Source organism: Nipponia nippon, unplaced genomic scaffold (assembly GCF_047370975.1).
Source record: "Nipponia nippon isolate SJK-2023a ecotype South Korea unplaced genomic scaffold, ASM4737097v1 scaffold_4, whole genome shotgun sequence".
In the NCBI taxonomy this organism is placed as follows: domain Eukaryota; kingdom Metazoa; phylum Chordata; class Aves; order Pelecaniformes; family Threskiornithidae; genus Nipponia; species Nipponia nippon.
Genome location: NW_028262358.1, coordinates 23,712,350 through 23,725,701, shown reverse-complemented (window position 1 = coordinate 23,725,701; position 13,352 = coordinate 23,712,350). Strand labels below are relative to the sequence as shown.

At 36.4% G+C, this 13,352-nt stretch overlaps 1 protein-coding gene across 1 annotated transcript in view; it reads right to left on the bottom strand.

Moving 5' to 3' along the window:
• The window catches only part of USH2A (usherin), a 391,921-nt gene that overhangs the window by 140,140 nt on the left and 238,429 nt on the right, over positions 1-13,352 (bottom strand). The window lies entirely within an intron of this gene.

The following is a 13,352-nucleotide window of genomic DNA, read 5'->3' as shown; positions in this document are numbered from 1 at the left end:
CTACTGAACTATGTTATTTCTTTATTTTCTTCTTTCCAATACAGTTACATGAATATCCCTTTGCTAAAAGCAAACCTCCAAACACCAGAAGTAATTCAGAAACAACATATTCTCTACCACCTGTTCAAATATTACCTACTTCTCCTTGTGCCCAGCTCTGCCACCCTGAGAAGCTAAAGAAATGCTCACAGAAATGTTACCCAGCAAGAGTAAAATTGATCAGACTTTTTATCATTCAGATACATTCTCACCCTTATAAATGAATAATAATTTTAAAAGAAAACAGCAGAAATTTTAAGGGGAAAAAAGGTCTTTAGGTAGAAATCAAAATAGATTCACTGAAGTGTCAGTCTCTAGCCCACTGTTTTGTTAAGGAAATTAATTTTTATGAAGTCCAGGAACTGCAGATCAAAATCTGTCAGTAATGATACCACCAATGACCTTTAACTGCTGCAAATTGCACTGCATGCAGTAAAAAGAACTATGCCAATTTGCACCCGTGAGTTTATGGCTTTGTTTTTTCTTTAAGAAGAAAACAATCTGTTGAAGAAACTTTCTGTATATAAACACATCTGGAACTTTTATATATCATGCATGTCTGTAGCCCTAGCTCTGTAGCTCTTTTCCAGAGAGTTAAAACACTGGAAAGTTACTGCCTTTGTCATTTAAACTCTTGTATAATAGTTTTGCTTTTCATGGTCCAGTAGTTACCATTTGCTTCTTTCTTTGGTCTTTCCAAGAGAAATTTTTGTTGCTGTTATTTTCTTCCTTCTCTCTATTGGAAAAAACAGTCTCACAGATGTGTAACTTAAGGTCTAGTTGTAAGTCTCAGGGCATAAGTTGTAAGATGAGCGAACAGTATTTTACAGTAAGTTTTATGATTTTCATTTACCACCTGTATATAAGGTGGTAACTAAGAGAAAGTAACAGACTCTGTGATACTGTCTGAATCATTCTCTCCCTGAAACAGATGAAAGGATGGCATTGGCTCAGAAAAAAGAGGTCATCAGTCATATACAATAGTTTTTATTCATACTGACATATATATGGAGAGATATGTGAACTGGCACCTGGCTGTTTTACTCTGATTATACATACTTATGACTGGAGAACTTAAAAATTCTTCAACTCCAGCTCCAAATTGTATTATGTAGAAAGACACAAGACATGGCTTGCTCCAATCTAGAGACTTGTTCCCTTTCCCTTAAGTGCAAGGTCTGCCAGTTCTCATAAGAAATTTTTAGTAAAAGCTGTCTGCTAGGGTGCTTGAGTTATTACCAGGTATTTTACTTCTGAGAATTGGCCCCTAGCCCTGCAACCCTCCTGTTTTTTCAGGACAAAATGAAGTGGAACAGGATCTCCTGTTTCCCTCACTCCCTTCCCGTCCGCTCTCTTACCATGAAAAAGACAACATAAAATTTTTGGGCTTGAACCAGCCTGGCTGCCTTCGGATGCTCCCTCCTGCTGCTGTTATCTAGACCTAGGCAATAAGGCTCCAGTAAATCCCAGGTAAACTTGAAATCTTCCTGTTTCCAAACCCAGGAGATGTCTGAGACTCAGGTAATTCATGGTCTGCAAATCCCTTGCCAACACCTTCAAGGCCAATCAAGAGTTTGTGAGCACCTCAACTCAGAGGGAAGAAGATGGCTGATTTAACTTGAACAGCCCCCAACATCCCTCCAGCTGAGCCATCAAAACCAAACATCTGCACACCAAATGCCTCTGTATGTGAATTAAATTTCACTCTCAGAGTAAAATGGAGAACATATATTTACCTCACTTAACATTGTTCTGTTTACCAGCAACATAACTAATGTTGGAGTTGAGTTGTGCAATAAGGGTGTTTAAATCTTATGGATCTGAAGTACAGTACTCGCAGATAATAATGAATTATTTTGGCATCCCTTTATAAAGTGATTCCTGAAGCTGTTAGCAGGCAAACTCAGCCAACATGAGAAAGATGGCACAAATAATGTAAAAACTTTAATTAGAGGGTTTTAAAGTGTTTTCACAAGCTGACCCTAACAGAAAGACTCAATATGCCTTCAAAGCAGGGTACTACCTCATTTAGAACTGAACTGTCTATAGCTTAAAACGCGCTAGTTGTTTAAGTGCACACAGAAATTCTACACAGCAAAAAAAAGCTACATCTAAAAATGAATCTAATTAGCTGAGCTGTAATTTGGCCAGGAAGCCAAAGTTCACATTGTTATTGAGGAGAGAGTGTGAACAACTCAGTGAGGAAGCAAAAGCGTTAAATTTATTTCCAGTTCTGTCAGGACACATCACTTCACCTTTGTCTTTCATTTCTCAATCTGTTAAATGGAGATAATAATACTTATCCTTCTTTGTAAAGCTCTCCGAGATCTACAAAGTAAAAGCTCCGATTAAGCTTTATGTATGTGTAGTGGTGGTTATAGCGATACAGGAATGTTCATCAAAAAACAAAGATGTAGCTGTCTAAATGTCAATAACAATTCACAGTGCGGATGTTATTTTAATGGCGTAGGTAATCTCAGCTAAATGTTCAAATCTCTTCTACCAACAAAAGCACAGCATAGGGAAGAGTAGGAAATTTGGATGAATCTCTTCTGTGAAAGTCAACTGACCTGTAGAACAAGCCTAGCCAACTACTTTCAAACCAACATGTTAGAATATAGAGCAGATTTATTTAATCTGAAAGACTTCCTGTAGCTTGCAGAGAATGTCCTCATCTATGCACTAGCGAGCGTCCTCAGCTATGCACTTTCAAAGGAACGGGGCAGGGCGGCAGGAGGGTACAACAAAGAAATTGTCAAGTCTCTGCTGAGTCATAATGAGAAAGGTGCTCTATTAAACTAATCATGCTTTGATCATTAAAACTACAGAGCGCTTCCCCCAAAAAATGCTAATTCTAAATTGCACACAAAACATCCTTTGACTATTTCAAACACTCCTCATCACCCACGTCTTCAGTGTAACATTTCCCCGAGTTTAACCCTTTTTATCCGATCCATACTCCCAAGAGACTCCTTACTACCCAAGTAATAACTGGCAACCAGCAGTAATTCTACTGCGAATTTCTCAACAGAAGAGCCATGTATCTATCAGCTTGATATATTGTGTTTAAGATTCAATGTTGCTCAAAAAGCTCCCCTCAAGCTTTAATATGACCCTCAGGGGGCAACCACTCCACTTGCAACCTACTGAATCAACATCTAGCCCAGTAAATCCTCACTTAGCAGGGCAGAAAGTCACGCTTTGTATATGAAGAGACTACAAAGGCAGAATAAAATATTTAATCAGAAGTCAATTTTAATCAAAAAATTAATAAACAGCCCCGCAAAATAATAAAAACTGAAGACCGTTGCAAGCTGACAATGATATATTGTATTCCACATACTCAGGTACATGCAGATGAGTCAAGAAAGATATAACCCCTGCTTGGCCACTAATGTGCTAAACAGTCTTTGAAAAGTGTTTCAATTTCTTTCCTAAATTTCCTTATCTTAAACAACATACGCAGTAGTAGTCAGCTTTGTAACTGTTTGTTTATTTTAGGACAGCAAGCATTGTGTTAAATGGTTGTGCTTAAATGTTTACTCCATGTTGAAAGCCTATTTTTCTGAGAGGTATTAATTATATTTATCATAAGGATATATCTGAAATTTAAATTTTCTGAAAGTAGACAACTTTAAGTAGGATTATTAAAAATGAACTATCATTAGGACAATAAATTATTATTTAGTTATAAAAATGTCTGTACTATTAATCTTTAATAAGAGGAAGAAAAGCCAGTAGAGCTCGATTTGATATCTATCAAATTGTTGTAAACTCACACCAACTTTGAAGCGACACCACTTTTAACAGTGATCAGATATATTGGCCCTTCTGTATCCATAAGATCTGCAGATACGCAACTAGAAGAGTTTGGAGCTATGTAAATGTAACTCTACAATTTGCCACATCTGCATGTGTAAAATATTTAGCACAGATGATGCATTTGCATCTAACTGAAATATTTTTCATACGCATATATGCAAATGATAACTGCAGGTATTTAAGTACAGAGAAGGAAAATAGGCTCTCCACCGTTTGTGCCATAACAGCAAAGAAAAGTTTCAGTCAGACTGCCTTTAAATGAATGTCTCGCTCAGTCATGCCTACTCTCACTCTTTTCCAGGTTCAATTCACAAACCCCATTTCTTTATCTCATTGCAGTGGTTGTTTAGATACCCCTGATTCATTTTCTATTTTAGGCGCCCATACTGAGATCATCTCATTACGGCACTTTTTATGGCAATATGTTCTGCACGTTGACATTTGTTTCTCCCGATTTTCCCAGGTATGCCTGTTATCTAGTTGTTTGCTCAGTCCAAATAATTCCAGTCATTGCACTCTCCATAATTCTCAACGTGGCCATGTGTTTTTGTTTCATTTAAGCGAAAGACAGGCCATGATGCTGGGCCATATGTCATCACTAGAAGGGCATGCTAGTTATAAACCTTTATCTATTGGCAAAGCAGAAGATTGCTTTTTTTGTTTCTTATCTTCACAGGTTCATTGAAGTTTACTTCAGTTTGGTTTTTAACCCTCTTTTCCCAGTTATCTTTCCTACTCAGTGTATAGCAAATACACACAGTTTTTCTTGATTTTTCATTTAATATATATGTTCAACCATGTTGTTTTCTACCTACTCAATGCCTAAAGAATGCATAGAGTATTCTTGGATTTTCTTTTTAATTTTATAATTTCACAGAGATATGTTTTCAGTTACAGATATATCTCCATCTAGTAATACATACACCAGGGACAACGCACCCCTTATTCAACACACATCCATGCACTTTAGAATATACAGTGTGAAAGGTCCACAGTGGCCTTTTTCTTGCCCCTTTCTGGCATATGGGGCTTGGGAAGAAAGGAAGCTGTGCTATGGGAAAAAGCAAGTAAAGAGACACAAATGAGTAGCTTAAAGCCTCCATAAACTTCCCAGTAAATCCAAACCTGTTCACACCTCATGTTCATGAAATTTTCTTTTCAGAAGTATAACATAAACAAGGTACAGAAATATCTTGTTCTCTCGTCATGATCTATCCTGTTTTATACATCTGATCTCTGCTGTAATAGTGATTTCATTTGAAAAGGAGTGGCTTTGTAAATCTTTTCACTTTTAGCATTATTTTTTAATGTTACTTGTACTTGTAAGGCACAATATCACTCAGAAAAATGAAAATAAGAAGTTTTAAAAAATCTAAAATTTATCTTTATCTGGATTGAGTCTGTAAGCTCTGACTGCAAATTTTCCTCCACTTGCACTATTTGGTATTCCAAGCTGCAGAGTACAATTTTAGTAGGGCCCTGAAAATCAACTCAGGCTTTAATCCATGACCTGCAGACCCGAAGTTTAAGAAAATTGTCTTTTGCAATCCCAGAGCAGGCTTACTTATTCCTCATTAATACTGCTCCAGCGAAAAACAAAATCAGACCTCCCCCTCCTTTTAATGAACTTTCCTTCAGGTACAACCTCAACATCTGCAATCCAGATATGGGTCTCAAGTAATAAAAAGTGTAAGAGATGCCCCTTTCCTAAGTGTTATACTTTACTGAAGTCAACACTATAAAAATGTCTTATAGATTTGTCACCTTTACCTTTATATAAAAAGTAACCTGCCTCATCCTCGATAGAAGTTTATCCATGTTACTCAGCAAGAACTTTGCTAAACTCTAAAAGCTACAAAAGAGTGCCAATAAGCAATTAGCTGAATGATGAATGATTTTAATACCTGTCATAAAGACATTGAATGGAATTTATAACTGCCCAGTAAAACTAATTATTCATCAGATTGTTTAAAAGGATGCCTAGCCAATAACTGTCATATCGCAAAATTAATTTTTAAAAAATACTATGAGGAAAAAACATAAGGATTGGTATTATGAAATCAGGCAGAAACCACAATTAAGCAAACAGTTCCTGTGGGTTAATTGTGACTCTGGTTACTGGAAAATGAAATATCTCTGTGAAGTAGCTGTGAGAAACTATCAGATGTGCCTCTTTTTACTTAGGGCAATAGGTGTGGCAAGAGCAGAAGGAACAAGATCCACTCTATCTTCATGCAATAGCTTCAGCTTCCTGCATGAAGCAGCTTTAGAGATGAATTTCAGGACTTTTTTCTTTTTTTTTTTTCTTTTTTTTTTTTTTTTTTTGAAAGGAAGAAGGTGAAAGAGCTATGACCGGAGGCAGGTATATATTCCACATCGATGGAAACATCTCTGGTGAGAGTCTCTTAGATTGCTGGTGGGAGACTCTTGACTAAATTGAAGCTTCTTTCTTAATGTTGATGGTACAATTTCAGAGACCTGCAGGCTGGCTTTCAAGCTTTTTACTTCATGTTTAAAACTAAACAGTTCTTCGATAGCTCTGGAAATAGGTGATTCCCGAAAGCAACGAAACAAGCAAATTATATCACTGATGGCTGGCAAAAGACCAGGAAGGAACATTTAAACCTATGTAGCTTAAAGAATAATAGAAGAGCAGAGGGACAGACATACAGAAATCTTCAACTTCACAGAAGTTTTGCAGACAAAGAGAATTTCTGCGTCCTGGAAAACCAGACATACAGTAATGGGATTAAACTGCTGCAGGAAAGATTTCAAATCTCCATCAGACTAAACAGATGTTTTACCAGAAATGAGACAACTCATGGTTTTGAGGAAAGAAGATGCACAAGATGATTTCCTGATGAATTTTTTTTCATCCTAATAATTCAATGAAGAGGACTCTTAACATCACAGAAGATAAAGAAGGAACAAAGAAAAAGGAAAAGGCACAGAGGTGGTGATGTTACAAGAAGCATATGCCCCAGTCTGAAGCATAAGTTGTTGAAAATTGATTTTTAATATTGTTTTATTCTATGACTGAAAGCAAAAGGATAACATAGGGTATTCAAAACCAGAAAGCAGCATTTTACTTGAACAAGCAGACATGGTTTCTGCAAATGATTGTTGCTGTATCTCCACTCAATATGGCAAAAGAAACTAAGAAAATATAGCAACCCAACTGAATGCTAAAGTCAAATATTAAAAAGATGTGAATGTTCTTGTTAAATGAGAAGTCTCCTGGTTCAAATGCTAGCATTACGTGCACTCCTGCAGTATGAATGTGCCAGTGTCTGTTACTCACAGAACAGTCTACCCTGCTGGCAGAAAACTAAAGTGTTACCAGTTGATGTGCATTTTGACAGAAGAATCAGTTTATACATACGTAAATGTAAAGACTGAAGAACAATGCAGGTTTGCAAATAAATTAGATGTGCAATAAGATTACCTGTAGTTATTTTTAATCCATAAATTTCTCTGCAGTACACAGAGGATGGTGTGAAATACTACCATTTCTGATGGAATCCAAGCTTGAGAGTGTCCATAAATAGAAAACAGATCTGACAAGACGACAGATTAGCTGGTGTTAGGGAGCAACTACGCACAGTGGGTGGTGCAGTCTTATTACATCTGGAATGTCCTACAGGTATCTACGAGATCCAGGTCACTGGACTACCTTTTGGACATGAAACAACTGAAGCCTTAACAGACATTTCCCCCCTCAAATTCTTTCGTTATTTGCAAAAAGAGGAGGAAAAGAGGTTCCCTCAAAGTTTCTGCTCCTAGTAATCCAGGCAACGCAGAGCTGGATTTGGTTCGCATCTGCCAACTTCTTTATGCCATATGTGGTAATAACAAAAGACTTTTGTCTCATTGTCACTGTCTTTTTATAGAGAAGATGGGAGGCAGGTGTTGAGAAAGAAGAAAGTGATTCTTCCCACCTACAGTTGTTGTCCCTATCCCTCTCATCTCCTCCATAGACAGCATAAGCAGAAAGTCTGACTCTCCGTCATGCCTGGAGGGTACCAGCTCTCTGTCGTTGCTCTGCCAAACCACTGCACCCCTTCAAGCTGCCACCTCTTCTCCTTCCCTTTCTGTAACATAAAAATGTGCATTTACACTGCCACATTTCCAGTGGCATTTATATGTTGTTTTGAAGCAAATACTATGTAACACTATGATTTATAGAGAGAACATTTAGAAAAAGAAAACTAGTATTGTTAAATAATAAAGTAAAATCTTGGTTATAAATGAGTAAAAACAATCACCTTACTTTTAACGAAAAATATCCATTGTTTATACTAATAAATAAACCATTCCTCACAGCAGACACTCATATTAAAGGATCAGATGAGTTTATCATTACTAGGAGTTGCAAGGTTGCAAAGACGAAGGCACTGCCTCCTTGGATGTGAGTACATTTGGATATCTCAGCTGAGGAAGTGCTGTCATTAATACATCTCATTACAGCTTTAGTTTTGGTTCTAGTCTCCTGATGGTACCGATATAAAGCAATAGTAAAGCTACAAACATAGCTGGTCTTATTGGGTTTCAGATTTTGTGATGTGTTCATGGTATGATATTCCCCACAATCACTGTTCATACACCATTGTTTTCTGCAAGGAGCTTGCAGAGTTTCTGAAAGCTTTTGTATATGCTAACTTACCTAATCCTCTGAAATATATCTTTATGAAATATATGTATATGACATATGAGAAAAGCAACTAGTTCTTGGATATTTTGTTCATATATCAAAAAGCACCATAGAAGTGCACTAGGGAATATGTTGTCAAAGAAACCATGGAATTTTATCTTCTCATTTACAATTTTCTCTAAGGTGTAGGTGCTTATCGCAACAATATCGAAATGTCTTCTGTGTCAATGCACTGAAATAAATATATTCCCAATGAAAGCCGTGAAGGAAATTCAGAAATTGGGAATGTACAAAATCTCATAAATGTTACAAACTCTAACTTTACAGACTGGGAGTCTCCTCTTTGCTTGCAAGAAGTGTTGTTCACCTAAAGACAGTGGAAGTCATGCCCTTAAAATACCAAGGATATAATTCTTTGTAAATTTACCTCTTACAGTTCAATCCAGCGTCTTCTAAAATTTTGGCCCCTGGAAGTCTTTTTCAGTAGCAACCGTACTCCCACAAATGGAAGTTAAAAAAAATATCATTTACTACTTTGCTTCAATCCTCAAGCTATTAAAAAGCATATTATCTTTTCCTGTTCACCTGATTTGGACAAGGCTGAAAACAAAAATATCAAAGCAACAATACTTATTAAGTAGAAGCTCTGGTTTGTGTGTTATCTTAAACTGCTTCTCAGTTCACTCTAAGGCATTCAAAGCATATAGCCTTTGAAGTAGCCTATACTCTCTAGTTTTCTTCTGCAAAGTACAGCATATGTCAGGTTCAGACAAAATACCAAAAATGACTGTATATTTTATTAAAAGCCTATTTTTTCTTCTCTCTCTCTTTTTAACAAAAGTCTAATTTAGTTGTTGTTCCCTTAGGTACAAAGTACACAGTTCATAATTCATTTGATATAAAATGTCAGTTTAGATTTTTGCACTTCTTTGATAAATGAGAAAAAACATGTACATTTCAATTTCCTTCTACGAGCTTTTACTAGCAGAAGTCCCCCTCCCATTGTGCTGCTCAAAGACCTCTGTGTTAAATTAAACATCAAGATTCAGAAACTGTAGGGAATGATATTTCCAAGACATACAGTACAAATATATGAGACTGGGAAAAAAGGTAATGATTTTTCCTACCAGTAAAGTGATCTCTCCCAAAGAGCATCTTTGATCCTTGAATTAGTTCTCAGTTATAATTTAATATATCAAAACTGTCAGCAGCTTTCCTTACATCTAGACATAAAGTGATATAGTCAGTTCCACAAAGAGCAAAATACAACATTCAGGGGCTTGCTCCCCTCCCAACATGTGCTTGTGACTCTAAAGTCCATCAATATTAATGGGAAAGATCTGTGTACATCAAAGGAGATGGCAGAGAATTAATTTAATTGTATATGTCATCATTAACAGTATGGACAGTTATTTTTCCTATATAACCAAATCCTGCCATTGATCAACACACAAAATTCTCAGGGAGGTAATCTGTACAATGGCAAAGAGCAGAATAAAAAAATTTAGTTCTGGAAATAAAACCATTACAGTTAGGAAAATAACAACAAAACACTGTATATTATTCTTCTATGTAGCACATGAGGCCAAGACCGACAAATCTGAACTATCATATTTACAGAGTAAACAAGAATTCTTATCACTTCTCAAAATTGCCAACTGCAATGCTATGGCTGTCACTTCACGTTACAGTCTAGTTCAACAGCTGCGGTATCAATAAATTAAGCTGTATTAGAAAATAGCAATAGGATCACATTCTGATGCTCATGCTGAGTATTAGCTCTGATGAACAACATACATCCAGATTCACAAATGCCCAGAACTCAAGACCTGCACCTCTTGCCCCCTTTGCTGCTGACATGCACACTGCCTCACCCTGACCAGAGAAGTGTCTTCATCCCTGGGTTACAATAGTACCTGCTCTGTCTTCTTCTCCAGTAAATAAGCCTCTGTTTTGTTTTGGGTTTTTTTTCCCCACAGTAGTAAAGTTGCAACAGGACTGATGGGCAGTATTCCACCTTCCTTGCTTATGAACCCAGAGATTGGTACGCTGCCTGGCAAGTGGGAGACTGAAAAGTCAGTCACTTTAGGACGAATGATCCAGATCTCCTTTTTTCGGCCAGTGATCTAACAGATATAAGCTATGACAGAATACGAAAGGTGACACCTCCGTTCCACCTAACTGTGGCAAAAATCTCTAACTGTTTTTATGGATTGGTCTCCCACTAAAAATAGCATTTCAATTGACAGAAATATGATCCAGGTGTTATCCACTGAAGCAAAATATTTAATATTTAAGGTGAATAAAAAGCAATTCAGACAAGCCTATTCACACATGGAAATAATCCATGCAAAATATACAGTTGACTTATCTGATGAATAGGGTAAAAGGATTACAACCTTTTATACCCGACCTATCCACATAAGAATGTGCATACAGCATTATTAAGTAGCTACTCCTTAATGTTAATGTCGTGTTCTAGATACTTTTAACAAATAAACCATTTATACGAATTAACTCTTGGCTTCATTTCCTCAGATAATGCTGAAGAACACATAAATCCACTGGAATTGGTGGAAGTGTGTCAATATACAACAATGAATGATCTGTTCCCAAGTATTTTTACTGAAAAGACCTTGGCTACTGTCTTCTTGTTCAAAATTGGGTAGCCTAATTGATTAAAAGTCTTAGTAACACCATCACGTTTTATTCAAACCCAAGCCAGGCTGACTGTGTTTTACCTTATATGCCACAAGACGTGTCACAGCATTTACTCAAATCTGCACATACAATTCACCATATGTTGAGGTAAAGGAAATACCTTGGCAGTACTTATTCTCTAGAATGCAGGTTTTCTTCAATCTTTTGACAAAAAGTAAAGAGGCAGGGAAAACTTCCTGTCCTGTGCTCGTTTTTAAAACATAGACTGAAAAGGCTAAATCTTCATCACAGAAAATTTACAGCTGCTTAATTCAGATTACAACCATCAGGAACATCCTGTTGAATTTTTTGGACAGCACTATCAATTTCTTACGAATAACCCTCTCAAATAGGCTTCTTAGTATGTAAGAGCACTCACAACTTCAGTGGAAGGAAAAATAGAGAAAAGAGAATTATTCTTTCTTTATATAATGCCATCTTTCACTCATTCAACTTCTTTTCTTTCTATGTGTTCTATTAGAGCTGTTTAGATAATCTAAAATCAGTCAACCTGAATTCATGTATTTCCTATGCACACAGTGGTCACATTCAACTTTTGTAATACCTTTCATGGAGAGGCAATCCCCCAGTCTAAGCTGAGGGACAAGAAGAGAGGCTGACAAACTTTCTGACACGTATATTATACTTTTCAGCATGAGGATGAATATAAAAATCTCTTTTACCTTCCCTTGCTAACAAATGCCTGTCTTTCTACCTATCTGTAAAATGGGAATAACAATCCTCAGCCACTTCAGAAGCCTGAATTAGTAAATATTTGTAAAAATCATAAAAGTAAATACGTCAGTATACAAATAGTACAAATTAATATAATTCAATACTGGACATATCCCACCATAACATGAAATACATGAATTCCCTTTCCTTTGTATTTTACTAACCTGGAATTAATCTAAGAGCATAGTGTTTCTTTGTCAGAAGAATAAATAAGATCTGCATACAGATCCAAAGAAAAAAAAAGACAAAAATCCAGCATGTATGCATGAACATGCATATACTAATATATCATATACATATTTGTGTGTGTGCATCTGCACATGCGTGCAGACACAAAAATAAATGTTCAGAAAGAAAAGCACAGTGAGGAAAAACTGTCAAATGTCAGCAATCACTAAGGGCTATAGACTCTTACAGTTGCCTTTGTTGTAAGAAAGAGGTTAGCATACAACACCACTGCATTATAGGGACACCAGAGGAGAAATAGTGACTCTAATGACTGATTCTCACTCAACTTCCCTTTTCTCTCCCTTTCTGTCTTTATAGAGAAGCTTATTTCTCCTTAGGTACTCAGTCAACTAGCCCAAAGATAACTGCATAGATGTTACATAATGAGGAGCACTAAACTAGGGAAGAGTTGCGAAAAATCAAACTTAAAACACTACTAGTACAAGTAATTAACTATATGGAGGAAAAATATTTTAATTCTGCAAAGTGTTTTAAGAATTCAGATACAATGTTTAAGATCTTTTAAATTCAATTTCAGACTTCCAAACTACACAGAAAACTTCCAAATAAGAGTTAATAGAAGTTATTTTTAACTATAAAGGAAACCAGCAAAAAAGCAAAAGCACTTTTATGGCCATGATGTTTAAGAAAGATCATCTCTGGTTTTGTCCCCAGCCAAAGAGAGGAAAAGAATAGTGATTTGATTCCCTCTACATTTCACCCTCAGCAAGATCTTAAGAGACCCTTAATTTTTCGCACCTTAAGGTTTGTTGTTTTTTTTTTTTTAATATGGAAACGTGATGAATACGTTACAGGGTGACAGAACTTTGCTGGAGGCTTACAGAGTTCATTGCAAACAGAGGAACTTCAAAGCTTCCTCAACTGCAAAGCAGCTCAAAAAACCCCTTGCCATTTTACTCAAGTGCTTTATGATCAGCAGGCTGTCTTCCATAATCTAGGTGCTTCAAGTGTAGAAAATGCAGAATGAAATTACAAAAAAACAAACAAGCAAACAAAAGCAAAAAACACACACACCCCCCAAAAAGAAAAAAAAAAAAGCCACCCAAAGACATTTGCCTTTGCTGACAGTTAATGAAAATGTCATTTTATTCTGGAAGCTATTGGGGCAGGAGTTGTCAAAAGTAAGTCTAATAAAGTGAGCTTTTTAGAAAAGCAG